At 43.3% G+C, this 22,323-nt stretch overlaps 1 protein-coding gene and 1 long non-coding RNA gene across 42 annotated transcripts in view; one reads left to right on the top strand and one right to left on the bottom strand.

Annotated features, from left to right (window-relative positions):
- LOC142929607 (uncharacterized) overlaps positions 1 to 22,323 on the bottom strand; it is a 391,053-nt gene that overhangs the window by 218,169 nt on the left and 150,561 nt on the right. For 37 of the 41 annotated variants that reach the window (XR_012945767.1, XR_012945769.1, XR_012945764.1 and 34 more), the window contains one exon: positions 7,727 to 7,823. The gene's annotated coding sequence lies outside the window, so the exon portion shown is untranslated. The other 4 variants (XR_012945792.1, XR_012945793.1, XR_012945756.1 and 1 more) reach the window with 4 other exon arrangements.
- LOC116948143 (uncharacterized) lies at positions 15,662 to 22,135 on the top strand. Its single transcript, XR_004403758.2, has 2 exons — positions 15,662 to 16,389; positions 18,657 to 22,135. It is a non-coding gene; the product is annotated as an uncharacterized LOC116948143 (long non-coding RNA).

The following is a 22,323-nucleotide window of genomic DNA, read 5'->3' as shown; positions in this document are numbered from 1 at the left end:
ATAAGTATTTGACCCCCTCTCAATCAGAAAGATTTCTGGCTCCCAGGTGTCTTTTATACAGGTAACGAGCTGAGATTAGGAGCACACTCTTAAAGGGAGTGCTCCTAATCTCAGCTTGTTACCTGTATAAAAGACACCTGTCCATAGAAGCAATCAATCAATCAGATTCCAAACTCTCCACCATGGCCAAGACCAAAGAGCTCTCCAAGGATGTCAGGGACAAGATTGTAGACCTACACAAAGCTGGAATGGGCTACAAGACCATTGCCAAGCAGCTTGGGGAGAAGGTGACAACAGTTGGTGCGATTATTCGCAAATGGAAGAAACACAAAAGAACTGTCAATCTCCCTCGGCCTGGGGCTCCATGCGAGATCTCACCTCGTGGAGTTGCAATGATCATGAGAACAATGAGGAATCAGCCCAGAACTACACGGGAGGATCTTGGCAATGATCTCAAGGCAGCTGGGACCATAGTCACCAAGAAAACAATTGGTAACACACTACGCCGTGAAGGACTGAAATCTTGCAGCGCCCGCAAGGTCCCCCTGCTCAAGAAAGCACATACACATGCCCGTCTGAAGTTTGCCAATGAACATCTGATTCAGAGGACAACTGGGTGAAAGTGTTGTGGTCAGATGAGACCAAAATGGAGCTCTTTGGCATCAACTCAACTCGCCGTGTTTGGAGGAGGAGGAATGCTGCCTATGACCCCAAGAACACCATCCTCACTGTCAAACATGGAGGTGGAAACATGCTTTGGGGGTGTTTTTCTGCTAAGCGGACAGGACAACTTCACCGCATCAAAGGGACGATGGACGGGGCCATGAACCGTCAAATCTTGGGTGAGAACCTCCTTCCCTCACACTGGGAATTGAAAATGGGTCGTGGATGGGTATTCCAGCATGACAATGACCCAAAACACACGACCAATGCAACAAAGGAGTGGCTCAAGAAGAAGCACATTAAGGTCCATCCTGGAGTGGCCTAGCTAGTCTCCAGACCTTAATCCCATAGAAAATCTGTGGAGGGAGCTGAAGGTTCGAGTTGCCAAACGTCAGCCTCGAAACCTTAATGACTTGGAGAAGATCTGCAAAGAGGAGTGGGACAAAATCCCTCCTGAGATGTGTGCAAACCTGGTGGCCAACTACAAGAAACGTCTGACCTCTTTGATTGCCAACACGGGTTTTGCCACCAAGTACTAAGTCATGTTTTGCAGAGGGTTCAAATACTTATTTCCCTCATTAAACTGCAAATCAATTCATAACAATTTTGACATGCGTTTTTCTGGATTTTTGTTGTTGTTATTCTGTCTCTCACTATTCAAATAAACCTACCATTAAAATTATAGACTGATCATTTCTTTGTCAGTGGGCAAACGTACAAAATCAGCAGGGGATCAAATACTTTTTTCCCTCAATGTATTATCAGAGCATATTTGTTTGCCACAAGTATGTGTGGTTAATACAGCCTTGATTCCTTACAAAATGTATCTATTTTGTGTTTGAACAGCTTAACACCTGTTTTATTGTCAGAAAGGGTAAAACCTCTTTCTTATTTTTCATAATGAGTGCACGTGGTGGCCAAAACAACATTTGGTTACATTGGTTACGCGTCACGTAACGTAAAAACTATTAAATAAACGTTATTAACCCTGGAGCTGATGTTAACAAACCATTACTTAATTTTGACCAGCAGTGCGCGCAATAGCTGCAGAGTTATCTGGTAACAATTGCTTGCATTTTTTGTAATAGAGGGTACCCACCGATGAACTCTGCAGAGGAGATTTACAAGGAGGCCATATGATTTCACGACTGGGTAATTTTAGTGGGTGTAGGTAAATTTCCAGATACATATGGCCATGGCGGTAGGATACGATGGTGTCCGCTCTTGCAAATGCAGTCGTGTCATCAGACCTTTTGGACCCACGAGTCAGGATACAGAAAACCACCTCTGAAGGACAACGCACAATTTCAGTGTTCCCCGGCACAATGACGTCCGTGGCAATGAGACAGGGAAGTGGAATTTTTTTGTCATAAATCAGCAAACTTTGAAATTGGTAGCAGCTGCACTGGACATATAATATTTTTAATGGGTTCAAATTGTATAACATTTTTTAAAATATATATAGAATTGTGTTGCATACGTGTAGGTGCACACACGTGTAATGAATGAAATCCATTGCACTTGTCCTGGCATGGCACAATATTAAACGTTGAAAAGAAGCATTGACAACTGTAAATAATCCCAATTCTGTTTTTGTAATTGGCTTGACGCATTTAATTAATGGCTGCTCCTGGTTAATTGCCAATGCTTTAATTTTCGACAACTGTAAATATATTGCATGGCTGAATTTCTGAACAAAAAAAATGGGCACTGTAGTCGATTCAAAAGTCAAATCCCCCCACCCCAGCTCACTCGCACACATACCTTCACTTGTAAAAAGTATGTTATTGTAACGTGAAAACTAAAAAATTCTTCGCTCAAATTACTGCCATGTGTTGCTATTGAACGGGGTTAAAGTCTCCTTGGGCCGTCAAGTGACTCAACAGACAGATGTCTGTACTGACCTCTTTTGGTCCTATTCTAAGAGCCAGAACAGCTCCGTGTTTTTCTCCCCCTCCGTGTTGTTAGCAGATTGTGTCCTCCTGCAGCTGTCCACTGTTTGACCTCAGCTGGCAATTAGTCATAACAACCTTCTCCAGTATGTCTTGAGTAATCGGCGCTTACATCACCGGCGACCAGTTCAATACAAATGATCCCATCTGAAAGGCGCTCTGTTTGGTCTGGTAAAAAAAGCCCTCTCTCATTACTTCAAGCCAGCAGGTTTAAAAAAAAAAAGTCGTGTAGGCCAAAGCCCTGGAACTTGCCGTAAATAATTGTGAGGTTTCAAGACCAGGACCTTTCGCTTTTGCCAATCGTAAAATGTAATTAGAACTCACAAACTTTGTGTGGAGTAATACGGCCTTTGCAACACACGCTTTTTTATTTTTGGCTACAGTCCACGGAAGAAGGGGAGGTAACGGTCTGTTGGGGCCACAAAATAAATATACGAAGCAGTCCCCTATCATGCTACAGCTACACAATATAACACGGTCACATTAGTATCTCGTGCCAAATTTAATTACGAAATGTATTTCTTTGCTTGCTTTTTCCCCCCCGACACTAAAACTTTTGTAAGAACGTGCTTCGCTATCTGGCTGAATGACCGTCAGTTGAAGAGCAGCGGTCCAACCCGAGAAAATAATGATGATAATAATGATTTGCTTCCAGATATAATAGAATAGTGCGTGCACATGGCAGAGCAGGTGACTGAGATAAACGGGCTTTGGAAGGAAGAAGCTCGGGCTGCAATTAACGCAGTGAAAGCTTCCGCTGTGTCCACAGGTGCGGGATGCCGCGCGGGCGTTGGGAGCTCACGGTATCCTGGAGGAGCCCTTCACGTCAATCACCAACGCCTGCCCTCCCCTACTCCGGAGCACCCACCGCCACCACCCAACCTCCCTCTCGGGCTACCACTTGCTCCATCTACAGATCCACCATCATTACCAAGGCAGGCAGGTGTGAATGAGGAGAGTGGGGCTAGCTAGGGCTGGTCGGGGGATAAGGGGGGGGGGGAGCGGGGTATGGAGGGAGGGGCCGGAGAAGGGAGGTGGTGGGGGGGGGTGTTTTGGCTATTGGGAGAACGCTGGGAGTGTTTTGTGTGGGCTGTGATTTGGAGGAAGGGTGGCTGGGAATGGTAGCGAGTCGGGTGGCGAGTGCGCGTGTGTATGCGCGTGTGTGTGTGCGCGTGTGTGTGCGCGTGTGCGCGTGTGTGCGTGTGTGTGTGTGTGCGCGTGTGTGTGCGTGTGTATGCGCGTGTGTGTGTGTGTGCGTGCGTGTGTGTGCGTGTGTGTGTGCGTGCGTGTGTGCGCGCGTGTGTGTGTGCGCGTGTGTGTGCGTGTGTGTGCGTGTGTGTGCACTGCGTGAGCCTCCCTGCTGTGCAGAACCTTGTTGATCATTAGAAAAGGAGGACTCTTTTGAACCATGCAAACCCCACACGGTGGTAGGACTGGTTTAGTGTCAATTAGGAATCAAGTCCAAGGTTAATGTCTACTATGCATTGCACGTTTTAAGCCATAATTTGCAATAAAACGAAAATTAAGCGTTATTATTTTTATTTATTTCACGTTAAATTAAATTCATGACTTTTGATCAAAGCTTTGATTTTCACCTTTCATATTTTGTTAGTTTACTGATGGATGTATCATATATTTTGTCGCTTAACATTTAGTCTCCGCTGCAATATACATACATGTGAGCAGGCAGTGTGCGACTCGTGATAATGCGATCGCCGTATTGCCATGGCTACAAACAACAATTCATATCAGTTGGAGTTCAGCCCTGAGTCACCGTTGTGGCTTAATAAGCTGCCTTTGTGTTGCTTGAATGCTTGAATTTTAACACATGAAAGCCAGCGCAGCAAGTCAGACCTAAGCTGTTCAGATGCTAACCGCAAAGCAGAAAACACGGATGTGGAATAATTGTATGAACATTTCTTGGATGACATTTTGAGTATATATTTTTTTGGTTTGTCAATTCCCCCCCCCCACACACACCATGCAGTACAATATTCATCTTAAGCTGGTGTTGAGATTTGTATTTTCTAGCCGTAGAAAGCAACACAAATGCAAGTGTTATCTGCATGTTTGCCATCTATACAAGCATTTTATTTCAGAGCAATATATTCTAAAAGGGATTCTTAACGTGCTATATGACATGATTTGAAACGATAATTAAAATTTGGCCATAATTAATTATAAGCTGTGCTATAAATATTCATGTAAAGTATGTACAACTCATTTATAAATTTCCGATGGTGTGAAGAGATGGTGCAGTGGTAAGCAAGCTAACCTATGACCTTGGCAAGGTGAGTTATTCGGAGCCAAGGCTAACATTAGTGGCGAATGGTATCTGAAACGCTCATGGGCGCTCACCTTCACCAACCTGCACTGACCAATGCGGTCAAACAATCCCCATGACTGACAAGCTGTCGGGAAGCTTTCATCTAGCAGTGGATTGAAGGGCAGCATATTATTGACATTAAGAATGAGAGCAATTATAGACAAGAGTGTTTTTGTTGTTGTACAGATCTAGTAACTGAGATTAATTCGAAACGATATCCACCTTTAAAAATCTGCTTAAATTAAATCTCCACACCTTCTGCTATGTACCCCAAGTCGTGGACAACATTAATAGTTTAGAACAAAAAATAAAAAATAACTCTTTTGACACCTCCAATTTCGTTTAACATATCACCTGAGATTGGCAACAAAAAAACTCCTAATGTCAGAATCAGACTATGTATTTATCCTAGAGGAATCCGATGAGCGATGAAGCTCTTTTTGACCCGTACGGGCGGGTGAGCAAGTCACAACAACAAATACAAACATTATTCACGAGCACCACGGTGGCGAGATGTTAACTTCCTCGCCGGATAGGCAGGAGGTCGTGGGTTCGATCCCAACCCTGACACCTGTATACGTGGAGTTTGCGTGTTCTCCCCGTGGCCGCGTGAATTTTTCTCCGGGTCCTCCGGTTTTTCCCTCCACATTTAGAATCAACGTGCGTTTAGAGTATTTGGCTGCTATATAATTTAGACATGATAAGCCACTTCGTTGAGCTTCCATTTGTGGCCAGGTTGCGTCCGAAAAAGAGCTAAATAGCACAGTGGGCTTTACCTGGTAAAGTAAAAAGTTTAGTTTAGTTTAAAAGGTAAACAAGTAACTATAAATATGTCCAAGCAGGAACACGGCATCTCTTGGTTGGTGCTCGCAAGGTATAAGGAAGGCCCTTTGAAGATACCATTCTCTAGTCACATATATCTCAACAGCAATTTAACACAATGGCATGCACCACTGCGGAACAAACAAAGTCTACCATAATGTAAACGCCCTGACCGAAAATGTACTTTAAGCACGACAAGTAAAGGCTCATCAGCAGAAGCAAATATCCGCGTGACAATTTTGTATGGAAGAAAATAACAAAAAATGCTTGTGAAATAGATACAAAATATATATCGCGAATGTAGATTTACACAGGCAGGCTATCGGCCTGGACATTCTCCTCATATGGAAATTGTAAAGAAAAAAAGGCAAAAAAATTGCTCTCTTGAATATGACCACCAAAAGACACCTCAACGTCAAGGGGAATTAAACACAACCCTCCAAGTCGGGGAGGGCTACCTCCATCGCTTTCCCTCCCCTGTTTAACGATCAACAAAATGAGGCCTCCTCTTCAGCTGATGCTTAGGGAAGTCCCATGTAACCTTTCAATTAACTGCAACATTAGGAGGACGGGTTAGAAAATAATTACGTGTGATTAAAACGATTGCCATGTTGGTTGAAACAACTCCGATGTAAGTGCATCTGACAGGTAAACAAAACACCGGTCGGGTGAGATATTCTCATTAGCGGACCTATGCTCTGCAAAAAAACCTCTAACTTAATAGATAAGCCCTATACTCTGGGAGTACATTATTCAAATCACCAATCAGCATTGGCTTGTATGGTAAACCAAGGCCAGTGTGCCACAGTATCATTGGTTACACAGTTCATGGACGGCTGTCTCACGGATGATTAAGACTGCACAGCTTCTGCTGAGGTGATTTAGACTGCCCTTTCATCCAATATCCCCATGATAGCTGCATAAAGCCCAGATGAGAAGACCTTTCAAAGAAACCTATCCTGCTGCGTTGCATACGATCCAAAACTCTGCGTGAAATTATCACTGTTTATTTTTTAACAGAACTCAACACATCTATCAATAACACTGCCCTAAAAAGTACGTATATATATGATCCTTCTTCGTAGCAGAGAGAAGGGCCATTACCATAAACGTTGCCTAAATATATCTATCTTTTTTTTTCCTTTTAGTGCAGCGTTATTGATGAATGTGTGGCATTTTTGTTATTCGTGCTTTTGCAACACTGCTAACGCAGCATCACGGGGAACGTGTTTGCTTCGGGTTTTGATCAATTTGCATCGGCAACGTACAATGATTCCAGGAACGCCGCCTAATCCTGCCGCCCTTGACGACTGGCTGCTCCAGCGTCTCACACAACGTGACTCTACAACAGTCTGTTCCGACGGTCTAGCTGCATTTTACACGTTGTCTTTCACCTCTGAAAAAAACTGACTTGGCTGCCTCTTGTTTTTCGGACAGAGAGAAGAGCGAGAAGGGGATTAAAAGAAAAACGTGGCTGGAGCTTGCAACTGGACTATGATCGTGCCACGGCAGTTTTGTGTGCTCGTACACAGCGCCGCATCGAACAACACTCAATTATATCAACTTAAAGATAAATGGCAGCCTGTGGGTTTAGCAGTGCATACTGAAGTTTTGTCCACTTTATAAATCACAATGGGGCGCATGTAATCATTGTGTGTGTTGGCAGTTGTACCTGTATAATTGAATCCCATGTGTATGTATTGGATACAATGCTCAGAAATAATATCATTGATGTTTAAATATAAAAGTGATGGAAACATTTCACGTAACTTTAGCAAATAGTAACCAGGCTACTCATCTTCACGAAAATAACTCTCCATATCACATCATAAAAATGTGAAATACAAAAAAAAACATGGGAAATTCTGCAACAGCAATAAAAAATATACTTCCAAAAAAGCAATGAATGAGCTCATAAAAGTGGGATATTTTTTTCAAGTGGCACTTATTTCGTATCACTTACCCAGTAATAATTTTGGATGAATGTTTCTCCCAAGAATTCTTGATGCGCTACTCAGTCAAGGTCTTTCCACCACTCCCCAAACTGGCTCCTATGAGATCTGAGGATAAACAACATCAAAATTGCATGTCAGTGATACCCATGACAGCTTACAGTGTGAAACACACGCTCAGGTATCTGTCCGGATGAAAACCCAGAGACGAAGCCAAAAAATAAAACTAAGCAACAAAAGCAAAACATAATTTCTTCAAACACAAAAAGCTAATCGCGAATGCGCTTAAGTTAACATTTCTCAGCTGTAAGTGTGCACATCATTAGCACCGTCATCCTGGGAAATGCTAAGTTAAGAATATAAAATATATGACAGCCACCTTCTCAATAAGACTTTCACCCTTTTTCACATTTTTTTTTCCCCACTGGCTAAAAGGGCCCTTTAGAAAGTGATTTACATTTTGTGTCAAAGCCTGCTCAGAAGCAAGCAAACAATTTACAGTGCCCGCAGTTTTCCCGTTGCTATCAATGTCACGGGCTTTAATGATTTTTGTAAAAGCAATTTTCTAGTGAGCACCACGCAATCAATTTACAATATATTTGTTTGGTCATTGTTCAGGGGAAATAGGCATCGATTCGGTGACTGCAATCATGGGATGAGGAGCTGTCTGGAGTGGAGCCAAAAGTCTCTCATTCCAATCAGAGGCACCCAAATCACACCTGATGTGCCCAACACATGTTTTGAACAGTTACCTTTAATATTGAATAAAGGTGTTAGCAGAGAGGGGGGAATGTGTTGAGAAACAATTGGAGGGGGGAGTTGTTGGTAATATTATTATTTATACATCTACAAAAAAGTATATTTTTTCGTGTTTTGATATTACCAAAAAAATGTCATACCTACGATACTAAATATATTTTTTAAAAATGTGGTTTCAGTTTTATTTACTGAAGCAATATGTAGTGTATGCTATCACTCAATGAAACGATAAGTACTGTATTTACCATAGCCATTTTACACTGTACTCACACCACAAGTTATGCAAACATTTATTAAATTTGACCTTGAGTAATTTACTAGGCTGTCACAATCATGACTTATGCGTTTAGAGAAAACAAATACTTAATACGTATTTTCAACAAATATCAGCCCAACAAATATTAGGAAGATGATGTAACATTGTGAATTTCTTAAGATGAGTATTTTCACTTGCAGATTTAATTTTATATACAAAACATGTTTATCTACACCGAGTGCAATTAATAGTCTGGTTTTGTCAAAACAAACGGAATCATTCTTTAACAAATTGTTACGTATTGCAAAATGTGACCGTTACATTAGATGGGGGCAGACCTTTGCAAAATAATGACCTTAGCAAGAGTAAAATGATAGGGGCACAAACATGAGCTCCTTAAGAGTTTACATATTCTCTGCAAAAAAATTAAATTAAGATTTTATGGCGTTGCAAAAACTGCAGTGGTTTTTTGTTGTTGTGTGTTGTATACATCGAGAGGACCCAATTGTGTTGAATCATAAGGAATATTGCAGCGCTTCTGACACAACAGCATTACAGTGCATGGCATGCTGGGTAAAGAATGCATCGTGGCTCACGGGTGCCAAAGGCCAAGGAGCAAGGGTGAGACAATGAGAGACAATGCCGTACAAAGCTGATATGTCACATCTCGGAAAGGGTGACCAAAGCTGATTATAACATGAAAACAAGGGTTTAATTGCCATTTTCACACTAATTTTATTATTTTAACTCCAGAGAATCAAATTCGTTCGTTCAAGGTGAAATAATTAGAAGCATCAAGTGTATTCATAAACATCTTTGTCCACGGAAACATTATCATAAGTACACGTATCAAGTACACACTCGCATGCATTTTATTCGTACGGAATTCAAATGCGTGCAATACAGCGCGACTTAACTGGGAAACCCTCAATAACCGAGGCAGTCACCAAACTGAAAGCTAAACACACAAATATTGGGGGGGGGTGGAGGGTGGAGACTTCATCTTCTGACCTACATGGCCTCAAATAATTATTAATCTTGAAAAGGGAAGCTATGTACCTCTACCCACTCACTTAACACCACGGCAATTTCACTTCTCATGGGGCTCTTCACTGCAATCTACTCACTCATATACATTCCACTATTCTTTAAATATTTCTGACCAATTTTAAGGCCAAAGAAAATTGCAATATCTTAAGTAAAATAAACACTTATGCCAAATTAGACAAGGCAATGACATTTTAAACCCACTTGTTTTGCCAAGTGCAGAGCCTGTCAAATGTATACATCAGCTTAAGTCAATTGATATGCATATTATGAATATATGCATTGAGTAAATATGGTACATAAACCAAAGATATCATCGTGTAATTACTAATACTTGTGAAAATACTTGTAATATATCATTACTCAAGACCTGTAATCTACATCTTTCCATATCATTACAAATCTGACCTTTACTAAATTGGCATAAAAATGTATTTCTCCGCTTTAATTACACACGTTCAGTTCTATTACATACACAGGCGAGCGCTATTTTGTAAGTGTTTCCCATTCTCATGGTGATCCACGGGCCTATGTATAGTGCATGAACGCTTTAGAACACCGCTGCACCTTTTGAATCATGAATGTCTTTTTTTCATTATAATTTTATCACAGCGAAATTGCAGGCTTTCCGACCAATGCAAAATATATGAATAACTGTCATTATTTGGCCCCTCTTGGGTAATAGATAAGGCAGACTCGCCACGTACGTTACAACCTTTGACAGGCCCAGCTATGGCACATGGGGGTTGGAGGGGAGGTTTGGGGGGGGGGAGCTAGGGGAGCCGACTCCCCTTAATTCACTCTTGCCCCCTTTCCTTCTTTCCTTGAAGGCGCCCCCCACCCCGGTTTTAAGTTGGCCCGTCACCACACGACATGGGCCGGTTGCGTTTGGGGCTACAAAACGCTGACGGAGCTCTGGGCAGTGGTGCCGCCTTGCGAATGCTCTCCGCGTTGTGAAATCCCCCCCTGGTGCCCCCCCCTGCCACGCGCCGCCCCCCCCCCCCCGCACCTCGCTCCACTACTGAAAGGCGAGGTCACGCTTTCAAGAAACCCAAACAGCACGCCGAAAGTAAGTTACAAAGTGCGTGTTTAAAGTAAATGGGGAAAGCTAAGAAGGGGCTCAAAATGTACCCTGTCGTACGATGGTGACTCTTTACCTGTGCTGATAGTCCCTCCCTTCCCACACCCCCCACTTGCTACCTCCAATCAGGGGCAGGCAGACAGCAATTGCTTGCGCTGAGAAAGCGTGACACTGCAAAGGGAGCTGGGAAACATTCTGAGCTCAAGACTTGACAACTGCTACAATATATAAGTGGGCCATATTTTTTGTGTTACACAGCATCACGAAGGAATACAGGCTCTTGCCATCTTGCAAGTTAGAGGACAGTGTTTGTTTATTGTAGCCTATGGGAAAAAAAAATCTGCAATAATGCAACTTTCAAAGTGTCATTTAGCAATTTGGTGTTAACTTTTTGAAGTTATTGCATTATTTATAGCCGTAAAATACATGAATTCTCTCTGGGAGAGGTTACAATTCTTGTAACAAATAAAAAAAAAAGCTCAGCTAGGATTGGCATCGAACCAGATTGGCTTCATAAAATCAGGGAACAAGTAATGCATATTATTTGGTAAACATGGGCTAAATACATGGCTACATAGGTGCAGCCATAGCTTTTCATCTTAAGCAATAGATGAATAAATCTAAGCACAAACAATAAAAACGCACACACACAGAACCCTTGCTCGAGTAATTTCGACTTTTGAAGTTGTGCCCGAGCACATATTAAGCAGGGCCAATATGGCACACAAGCTGATGGTGTGGGCATTAGTACGCTCAACTAACTCCTTCTGTATCCCCCCTCACCCGTGCCAATGCTGTTGCTTCACAGCAGGTGCTCATTTAAGGCTCTGAGAAAACCTACGGGAGATGCAAGTTAAGTTTTAAGACTAATTTGGACCAATGTACGTGGCCAGGAATACGCATACACACACGGCGTACACGGTATATATATACATAGGTGTACGTATGCATGTTTAAATTCGCACCGTACATAGCCAACCGTGCTAATAGGAAGGGGGGGGGGGGGAGTCGTTTTTATAATCATGAGCATACAGAACATTTTTTTTAAGCAACCGTTAATGACTAAATGGTTTTTTTTGTTGCAAAATGACACACCGTGTGATGCTCAATAAACCCGTGGGTATAAAGTGTATGCCATGTAAGAAACTGCTGAAAAGAAATGTATCTGGAGGTGCCAAACTCAAATCGAACAAGTACATGCCCTCCCTGAGACCCTACATTAACTACTGTCATGAATTCTGGAGATCTGGGACGGTGACATGAAGTGCGCCTTAGAGCAATCCTGGATACAACAGGGGTGCTCAAGACACTTTATTTGACTAATTCACACAATAAACAAGTTAATTGGATGTTTCTGAGTCACCAATTAATCAATAGATATCAAGTGGATTATGGACTTCTGACAAATATATTTTTTTTACAAATAAGCATTTGATGTATTCTTAAATTAATATTACTCTAGTTAATTATATTTAAAAATAAATAAGAATGTGATTTGTATTTGAGTGAAATATACATTACGTTCAGGGTAGCCACACACAGAGGGCCTAGAATATATACAGACTGCTTCTTTAAACTGCCCACTGAAGAACTTAACTTTCAATCGTGAAATAATGGAAATTCCTCATTCTGATGGTGGGGACAGTCAATCTATATAAAACACATACTTGTATACACACAAAATATGGAAACTTACTTTATATTCTTGGTTCTTTCGGTAAAGTCACGTAGAAGCGAAACAATAAAATAATAAAAATATAAAACAATAAAATTCTCACGGCGTTTTTTAAAATTATTTTTTAAATTATTTTTATTATTTTATTGTTTCCCTTCTACGTGACTTTACCGAAAGAACCAAGAATATGAATCCCTGCAGTCACGAAAGCTTTAAATCAAAATTTAACTTACTTTATATGAAAAATAATATATATATAAAATATAGTAATGACCTTTCCCGTTATGTTACTATTAGATACACTCCAGCAGTGCCCAATTTCAATCACGTTCAATTATTCATGCTCGTTCCCTTCAGAATAACTCGTCTATGTGCTTTGTGTATGCAATGTTTATTTTGCATCGAATTCCAAAATATTTAGAGTATTGAGGCCTTGTAAATATTTCAGTGGCCACATGTACAGAAGTACAGTTTAGTCTTACTTTCCCATTGGATGTGGAGGAAATTACCACGGGGCTATAATAGCACATCCGATTATAATAACATTGAAACTACAGTGCCCAAAATTTTGCCAATTTCCTCGATGGTATTGAACTTTTTAAGTCGCAGCTTGAAGAAACGTCACACATATATATGAAAACGAAAACTGGCACCAAAATACTGAACCACATAACGAATGAGTGACTTTAGAGGGTCACATAAGAACGATACCTAAAAAACCCCAAAAGTACAATCGATGGGCCCCAAAATATGAAACGTATGGATCATATACAATGGGCCCTTTAAAAATATATTGTCCAACCCAAGGTGTATCAGATAATTGTGTTCAAAAGTTGATAAAAAAAAAATTGACTAAGAGAGCTTTGGGGAATGTATTTATGAGTCAATTCAACAACTACACTTGCTTGTTCGTGCACATTTTCAGAGAGTGTCTTCATGTTTTAAGCCAGGACCATTTTCTGAAGTACAAGTAAGCATATCCACCATGGATTAAACAAAGTTAAGGTGCCTTAAGGTTGTTTGGAAAATAGAGCCACACTTATTCTTTGATGTCTCATGGAGAGAAAGTGATTTTTAAAAATAAGACTACTTAACACCTGGCAATGATAGGCAATATATTACTCAAATGCAACAACATGTTACGCTATAACAATAACAATGGATACAACACGAACAATTTAATTCTGCCACTAAGCTGTGGTTGTATCACCATAATCCTTGTGCCCGGCTAGGTGTATGTTGAGGCTACCTGAAGTGGCAAAAGGCTCATAGGCAAAAGGTCAGGGGGATACGCTTAGGTTTTTATGGTTAACTCACTCAAGTATACTATCAGATGCGCCACCTGCGCTAAACCACACCATGCCAACTCGCTGTGCTTTAGCCACCTTGCCACTCTGCCCGTTGTTGTGAGCGTCGCTCCCTTCCGCCTCTCCTACACACATTATTACATAGACACAGCGATAATCCCTCCCGCCACTGGATAAAGTACCTTAAGTTTACCGCGTTCGGTCACTTGTCACTCTGATTAGACTCCGATTCACACACGGACTCTCTGCATTTCCATACCACTCTCGAGTCACCAAAAGTATAGTTTTTGCTGCCCCCTATCTTTCCATCATTCAAAGTCTGACCTTCAAATGTTACATTGTAAGTCTGTCCGTCTTCCTTGCTGGAAAGTTTACGTAGCACAGTAAAACCTTGGATTGCGAGTAACTTGGTCTGCGAGTGTTTTGCAAGACGAGCAAAAATATTAAATAAATATTAATTTGATAAACGAGCGAGGTCTTGCAATACGAGTAGTGTACGTATAGACGCTTTGTCTGCCGAGCGTCACGTGATCACAACTGATATACGAGTGCTTTGATATACGAGCGCTTTGGATTACAAACACGTTTCCGGAACGAATTATGCTCGCAATCCAAGGTTTTATTGTATACAAAATGCCGTGGGGTAGCTACTTCATTTCAAAAGGGCCCATGCAATCAGTCCACTTCAGATGATCTGAAATCTAGTTCTGTTAACGTCATCACCGTGACCTAACCAAGACATGGCTATCTCCATGCATCGAATTTCAAATTAGGCAATTACACATCTATGGTTTTTCTAAGTTAATTTGGCAAAATACATCGTGGAGAGCATTTAAAAGTGGTCAATGTTTTTCGTTCAATATTTTCTTACACAAAAAAAGAAGGAACATTTCAGCTGTGGAACCAGTTTCAGTCAACTGGGTAACGTGTCTATTACACAAACACACTTTTGTATAACAATATCTTTGAATGTGGTATTATAAGGCATATTAAGTATATTACATATTATATTGAATCACATATTTGAACATCACACAAATTTGCATCCAAATCTGAGTTACTTATTTTAATAAAAATATATATTACAATACCACAATATTATTGTTCAAATTTTAGTCCATTAACTATCAACTCCTATGTTTCTAAAGTCTAAACAAGATAATAAAACGGTTCCATTACAACGCTCACTGTAGCTCATCGCTGGATGAAGCAACTGACCCCATGATTGCTTTTGGCCAACATTTGTTTGGTTATTCTCTCTCTGAATCAAGATCTGTGAATGGTTTTAAAACATTTGTTAAGGTTGGGACACGCGTACGCGCTCCTGAAATTTCCAAGACGTCCGCTTCCCATAGGGGCGCGGACGCCGCTAAACCCATCCATCCGAGTTAGGCCCGAAATGGCACTTTTAACCCGCTCCCTCGCCCTCTGCTCCGGCAGCGATGTGGGCAACACACGGCCGAGCAAGGCTACGAACAGCAGAAACACAAAAGCGTCGCGTAAACATGGGGCGCGCATGCACGCACGCGGGCGCACACTCAACAATTCCGCACGTTCACGCCGCGCACGCGTACGTAAAATTAAAAGCCCACAGATGCTTTGGCCAGAAAAGAAAAAAAAAAGAGAGAGAGGAAGACTTTTGCTCTGCTCAAGGCACATGCACACAAGCATGCGAATCGCGCACATGCAGCCCTACCAATGGACAATGCAGCCTTTCACAGGGATGGCTTGTGAAGGCCTTGGGAGAGGGCGGACCTTGGTGGAGAGCAGACAGTGGGCCGAGGGCAAGGTCTGTAATCCCGGCCCGGGTGGCCATGGCAACAGACAGGCAGACAAACAGGCCAGGCCTTTCTTCTCACTCTGGTCGGCTGCCCTCCCCTTTCCCACCTTTGGCCCCTGCCCTGTCCCGTGTCCCAGCGCCCCGCAGCTAGTCTGGTTGCAGGCCCAGCAGGAGGGGTGGGGCAGGGGACGCACAGGGAGGGCTGCAGAGGCAGCTTGCCCCCACACAGAGCGTCTGTCTCGCTCCAAAAAGCCCTCGGCTCCCCTTTCTTTTGTGAGTGAACTTGTCTTCCGTGGAGATGAATTTCAATTAAATCTGCTCTCCTGGCTAATTCGGTTGCGTCCGCCCCATTCAGTCGGCGAACTTTCCCAGCATTAGTTAAGCAGCAGGAGGAACTTAAGCTTCAGTGATCACCCAACTGCCGCCCCCTTCTTCGCTTCCCTCCTGCACCCCCTCAAACTCATAACAAATGCTGCGACTGGTGGGAAAGCACACGTCATACCTCCTCGCTGCATGGCGGGGGGGGCTAAAAAACAAGAGGCGGCCGTCTCGTTCGCGTTGGCTTTTGTTCCATTCATTCATCGATCGGACTAATATCGAACACTCAGCGGCCCTTTTTCGAATGAGGAGGAAGAAGATGGCTTAGCAAGCATCTGTATCCTCTGCCGCACTGTTTTCCATATTTGTATTCAAGAACGGAAGCGCGTAGAAATGCCTTTCAAGACAACGAGGCCTCGCAATTTTTCACCAGTGCTATTGTACTGCAACGGTAAGGACGCACGCACGCCAAGCAAGCTGTCTTTTTGTATTTGATATGATTTTCAAATTAAACTGGAATTCTACGTGCAAAATACCTCGAGACTCTTGTGGAAAATGCACCGATTCGCTCATTTAGCCAACGCGTGTCATAAAATAAGATTAATACGTCAAACATCTCGTGTGCCTACATGGTGTCCATATAGGCTTCTACAGCCCGCACACCCCCCCGTGGTATGCGTATCGTCTTCCACACGGTGCGACAAGCAAATATCGCATGGTTTATAATAAAATGTGCAAGATTCATCGCGCTCAGTCATTTCATAAAACGATGCAATTGTTTACATGTGAACCGTAACGCAAAATGTCCGACTAAACGAGCGCACGCGACGCTGCGTCGCGTGACGTGCTTGCGCCCGATAAAGTTATACGAATTACGAAGCTTTTGGGCAATTTTACGGTACCGCCAGAAAAGACTCCTGTCCGGCGGAAAGTTTGCGCAAAATATTTGGCGACTGTATGCGGCAAAAAACAACAGGCGGCGGGCGATCGAACAATGCGGGCCATTTGCGGGTTTATATTTTTCCCCCGGATGCGCTCGCGATTTCGTTGGCGACCGCATCGAAATCCGCCGTACGTTATCATGAAGCCCGCTTACAATATATACAATGGAATTTTTTTTACCCCTTTCGCTAACTCCAACTGCGAAGGGGGGGGGGGGAGGTAAGTTACGCCAAACCATTGTCTATTCGTACAATATCGCAGGCTCGCCATTCGGCGATCGTGTACGTTCGTTCCTGTGGTTGGCGAAACGCGCGAAAAAACACAAAGCGCCCTCCGTCGCAGAGCGTTCGCTAATATTTCTGTAACCGTTTTAAAAAAGCGGGCGACCAACATGCATCCAAATTACGCCGTATGCCGTTACAGCAAACCAAAAGGACCGCGTAAAGCTAATGGAGAAATTTAATCCATTCACGCATCGTTTCAGTTGTTACTGCAAATTTTCCCAGCTGTCGGATTATCTTTCAATCCTCATCCTTGCGCAGAAGCCCACGATTAGCGCGCGCGTATAAATACGAACAACTTTCCCGAAACTTGCGAAAAGGAAACGGTAACTTTCAAAGTTTCCGTCGGAAGTTTTAAACGCGAGCAACTTCCGAACCCGCTAAATGTTCGTGCGAAAAAACTTCGGCGTGCGACAAAAAAAAAATACTTAAAACAACATAATCACATTACGCTCCGATGCGATCTTTTTTACGCCACTTTACGAAGATGGGAAACCAAACTACGAGCGAAATAGATGCAGCGCTCCTCTTTTGTACATGGCGGAATGCATTATCATGCTATTTATCGCCGCTCTGCATGGAAAGCTAAGTATTTTCCCAGGCTCGATTTAAGTGGTTGCGTGGTGAGCGAAAGCCGTGAGTGACACGCGGAACAAAAGCGTAGCCATGGCATTGACCCTGCTTGTGACAGGCTTTCACTGAAAACGGGGACTAAGCTGCAGACACTCCATTCAGAGGCCAGAGCGGCCCGGCTGGCGTGCAATGGGCGCGCGCGCGCGGAGAAGGCGTGAATGGGATGGGGAGGATGAGAACTGGGGGCGCCAAATGTGAAATGCTCTCACCTTCTTTTCCTTATAAATAAAACTTCGCCCGATTCGCGACAGCTGCTCCGCAGACGGGTAAACCGGACGCGCGCGCCCCCCCGGAAAAAACATTCGGAGGGGCCGAATTCGCGAAGAAAAGCAACTTACCGGGCGCCGCTTGCGCTAAACTGCCCGGCCCGGCAAATGCAGAACACCTGCACTACACATACACACGAGTGCTCTACAGCAAGCTTCACCAAGCCGTACACTCACGCACGCCACACCTACGCCGCGCCTAAGTGGTGGTGGACAGGCGCAATGGGCCTCGTGCTCCCACTGTCTCCCCCACCTCCCTCGGAAACTCTGCTATGACTTTCCAGCATCCCTGGACCTGTAAGCTTTTGCAAACAGCAGTTTAGAGTGACTGGGGGGACAGAAGGTGGAGTATGGGGGTGTGCGGGAGAGAGGGGAGGGGGGCCGGGGGGGGGGGATGGCAGGCCAGTGAGGTGGGAGGCGGAAGAAGGGTAGGCTCGTGTGGGCGCAGGTTGTGCATGGTTGGCGGTCGCGGGGGGGGGGGGGCGGAAGGGGTAGTGGGGGGGGGGGTGTGAGTTAGATAGAGGGCGTTGTTTTGGGGGTGGGGGCTTGTTGGTCGGGATCGGCTCAGATAATAAACATGTCGGGTCACGTTCCAGCCACGCATGCGGGACGGGACGCGGCGGCGGTGGCGGCCGCACGATCGGCCATTCAGCCCGGTCCTTGGCTCGCTGCCGTACAGTGCGCGCCAACCCTTCGCCTGCGTTAACTTGCTCCGGCTCCTGCGGACCGACTCACGCGTGCGGCTCAAAAGTCCGAAGCGACCGAGAGCGGGCTCGCCCGCCCACCCCCTTTGCGCCGACGCGGGGGGGGGTTGCCGAAATCAACGCGCCGAAGCGTCGCTTGAGAACGACAACGGGTCTACGCCGAAGAAACGGCCGCATCGAAATAGTTACGAGGTTTTAATACACGTGCGACATTTGGGATGACGTGACAACGAATTGACGGTTCGCGTAAGCTGTTTTTAGAGGAGTGATTTCATCAAGTTGTTGAAAAGGCATTTCGTTGACAAAAAAAAAATAATCGCAAAAAGGGCTTCGAGACTTCGAGTAACGGTGCAGGTAATTTTTGCATTTTAAATATTTAAATAAAACGCACGCTTTACTTCATGTATATCCTTAAATACTACCGTAGAATTTTGATCGTGTAATTTTACGAGTGTAAAAAATTGTCAACCTTTGAGTTAACGCAATAACGACCGCATTAAATATAGCCTTTCGTTTGAAAATGTGCATAAGCAGATGGATGACCACATTTACCGTGGCATCCGTCCGTGTAAACACTGGAAAGTGCTAAAGTCAGCCTACAGCCTCCTGTCATTCGGTTCGGTGTGAACCATCAGAGTATTAAGAGTGGTGGAGGAGAATGCTGAGGCTAGGGAGGGTGGGGCGGATGGGCGAGATCTTGGCTGTGTCGTTTGCCTTACGCAGTGCATTTCTTGCCGCGTGAGGTTGCGAGGCAGTGGCGCTGCCTGCCCGCCCTGCCCGCCCCGCTTCGCTGGCTGCCCTTTGGGCTGGCCGGCCAGGTGACTGGCAGCCTTGGCAGATGAGCAAAGTCACCTGCCTGCCCGCTTGCTTGCGCGCCTACCTGGCCTGTCTGCTCTGGCTGGACGGTCGGGTTTGGCCGATTGCCCGGCGTGCCGTCCAATTTTCGATCGGTCTGCTGTCTGCTCCTTTTGGGCTAAGTTCACCGCGCGGCACGTGGAGAAAGGGACGGTGGCTTAAGGGGGTGCTGCAAGATCCCCTGCGTGCCTGCCCCAGGTCCCTAGCTCGGAGCTGAAGCTTCGTCTGTCGCGAAGACCAGACTACTTGGACGGGTGGAGGCGATGGAAGGACCGTACCAACGTCGTCTACGCATTCCGATTGGCTTTGTTTCACAGGGCGACTTTTAAAATTAATATCACTTCTGTTGTGTTTACGCAGCTAATTAGGATCGTGTTGAAATGTTTTGCTTTACATTTTAACCCCTGTACTTGCTTTTCTGGCTGTAATTTACGATACAACTCACTGTTAATATCAGCGTGTAAACAAAGTACGTTTAGATTCTCATTGAATTATTAAATGGTCGATTTTATAAAAAAATCTGTTGTAACTATTAATGGTGATGTTTTAAATTCAAATCATGAATATGTTCTGTTAATCAATTAACCGTTGCATGTTTGTTTTTACAATTTAATATGAATGCATATGTGGAGTGGTGAAAGAACAACATAACCGCTGATATTAGTAGTGATCATAATATGACTAACAGGCTTCATTTGAATACATGGCTTTATTGAACAAAGCAAATTGGATCACCGTATCTATTTTTATTTCAATACATCACTCTTTAAGCAACGTACAGTTTTAACGGTATTGAATATCTGTACAAAATCTACATGTTACCTCAATTACCTTTCGTTGGAAATATTTGTTTTCACTTAAAAATAGTTCGTTTTATAACGTCATTATTAATACATTCATGTAAAACCCCTCCAGATATTCGTTGAAACTTCTTATATGGTTACAATTCAGTTGTATATTTTAACAGCTACTACTATGGTATTGTAAATATGTACAGGGATTAACATTCATAGTGATATCCTGTCTTACTCAATGACAACAGTCAGAATATATATTTGGTGCATATTGAACATTTTCGAGCAAATAAAACGCCTTAAAATAAGTTGTAACAGGAACGAATAATATATTTGGTTAAAATGACAAACAATGTATTCATTCATAGGAATGTTCCACACACACACACAGGGACATGGAGGAATACAGTACCATCACTGGATACTAATACGTATATACATCCAGACAGAGAAATATCGGGCACATCAATCTACAGTATATACGAGGGTGGCAGCACTGAGTTTCCGTAACGATGTAAGCGATGCACACACACACCCTTCCGTAATATAGTGTCTCCAAGCACCACCACAAATAAAGAAATAAAAATCAAGTAAAATTCAAACAATTGTAATATTCCTCGGTGTGCAGCGCCTGCCTCATTCAGGCTGGGTAGAGGGAGCCACACTGCTTGTATTGAGAAGATGTGTTAACATTAAACACGAAGGCCAGACATTAATGTAAAATAAATCCCAACTGTAATCATTAAACCATGAATACCTCACGCTTCACTCTTCTGTTGCTTATATAAGAGAGTGATTCTTATCAATATTAACATCTTGCAAAAGATGCATAATACCATAACATCCCAATGAGGTTCACAAATGACAATTCCCAAGCAAATAAATGCGCAGATCATGCATCGAATTTGATTATACTTAAAAAATAAACCACGTTTATACTTTAAACAAGAAAAATGTGTGGAAGCCAACCCTAAGATCCTGCTGCTGACCTACAAGGCTCTAAATGGGGTTGCTTCCACAATATCTGCAGGAACTGACTCCATGTCGTCTTCCATAATGGAGGTCTGTTTGTGTAAATATAAACATTAGTCGCAAAAGCCAACGTGTTAAACTGAGTCCGTGTTAACTCTCCAACGAGGTCCCCGAGATCCTCAGATCGCCTTCTTCTAAGGACTTCCGAGGTCGAGGCTCTGTTCTTGGGGTGATTGGCCTTTTGCCAGCGTAGCTCACAGAGCGCGGAACACTTCGCCTTTGGTAAAATCAGAAAATTGGAGTAACTCCTCCCATCCTGGACACTCTCTGTTCCAGCTACTCCCCTCCGGCAGAAGGCTGCGGTCCATCAGGACCAAAACCTCACGCCACAAAAACAGTTTCTTCCCATCCGCTGCTGGCCTCTTCAACAAGGCCAAGGGCTTACTCTGACTTTAACATTTTATCTACAAAATGACACCTTGCCATATTTACACTATGTTACCCTATTTGTATTATTTTTATTTTTAGATTGTATCTTATAGCTACTTTATATTCAATATTTCTTCAAAATTTTACATACTTTAGCCCATTAGTGTTAGTTAGACTTTGTACCTTTAGTATAGTTAGACTTGTATACCACTCTTATTTAAGATTCCGATATGTTGAATGTATGCACCTTCCATCCAAAGTAAATTCCTTGTCTGTGCGAACTTTCATGGTGAATAAAACCCTCTCTGATTCTGATTTAAATTGCTCTTTGAAAACTCACCTTTTTGAACTGAACTGTCGCCCAATAGTTCGAGCCTTTTACCCTGGTTCTGTTGTCTTTCCTGCTTTCTATATATGGCACATTGGGATCTATTGGACATCTGTTAACTACTGGACATCTTCTTTGGTTCTTTCGGTAAAGTCACGTAGAATCAAGAACCAAAGAAGAT

Source organism: Petromyzon marinus, chromosome 32 (genome assembly GCF_048934315.1).
Source record: "Petromyzon marinus isolate PM22_M1 ecotype Great Lakes invasive population chromosome 32, UKy_Petmar_22M1.pri1.0, whole genome shotgun sequence".
Classification (NCBI taxonomy): domain Eukaryota; kingdom Metazoa; phylum Chordata; class Hyperoartia; order Petromyzontiformes; family Petromyzontidae; genus Petromyzon; species Petromyzon marinus.
This window is presented reverse-complemented; position numbering and strand designations above follow the sequence as displayed.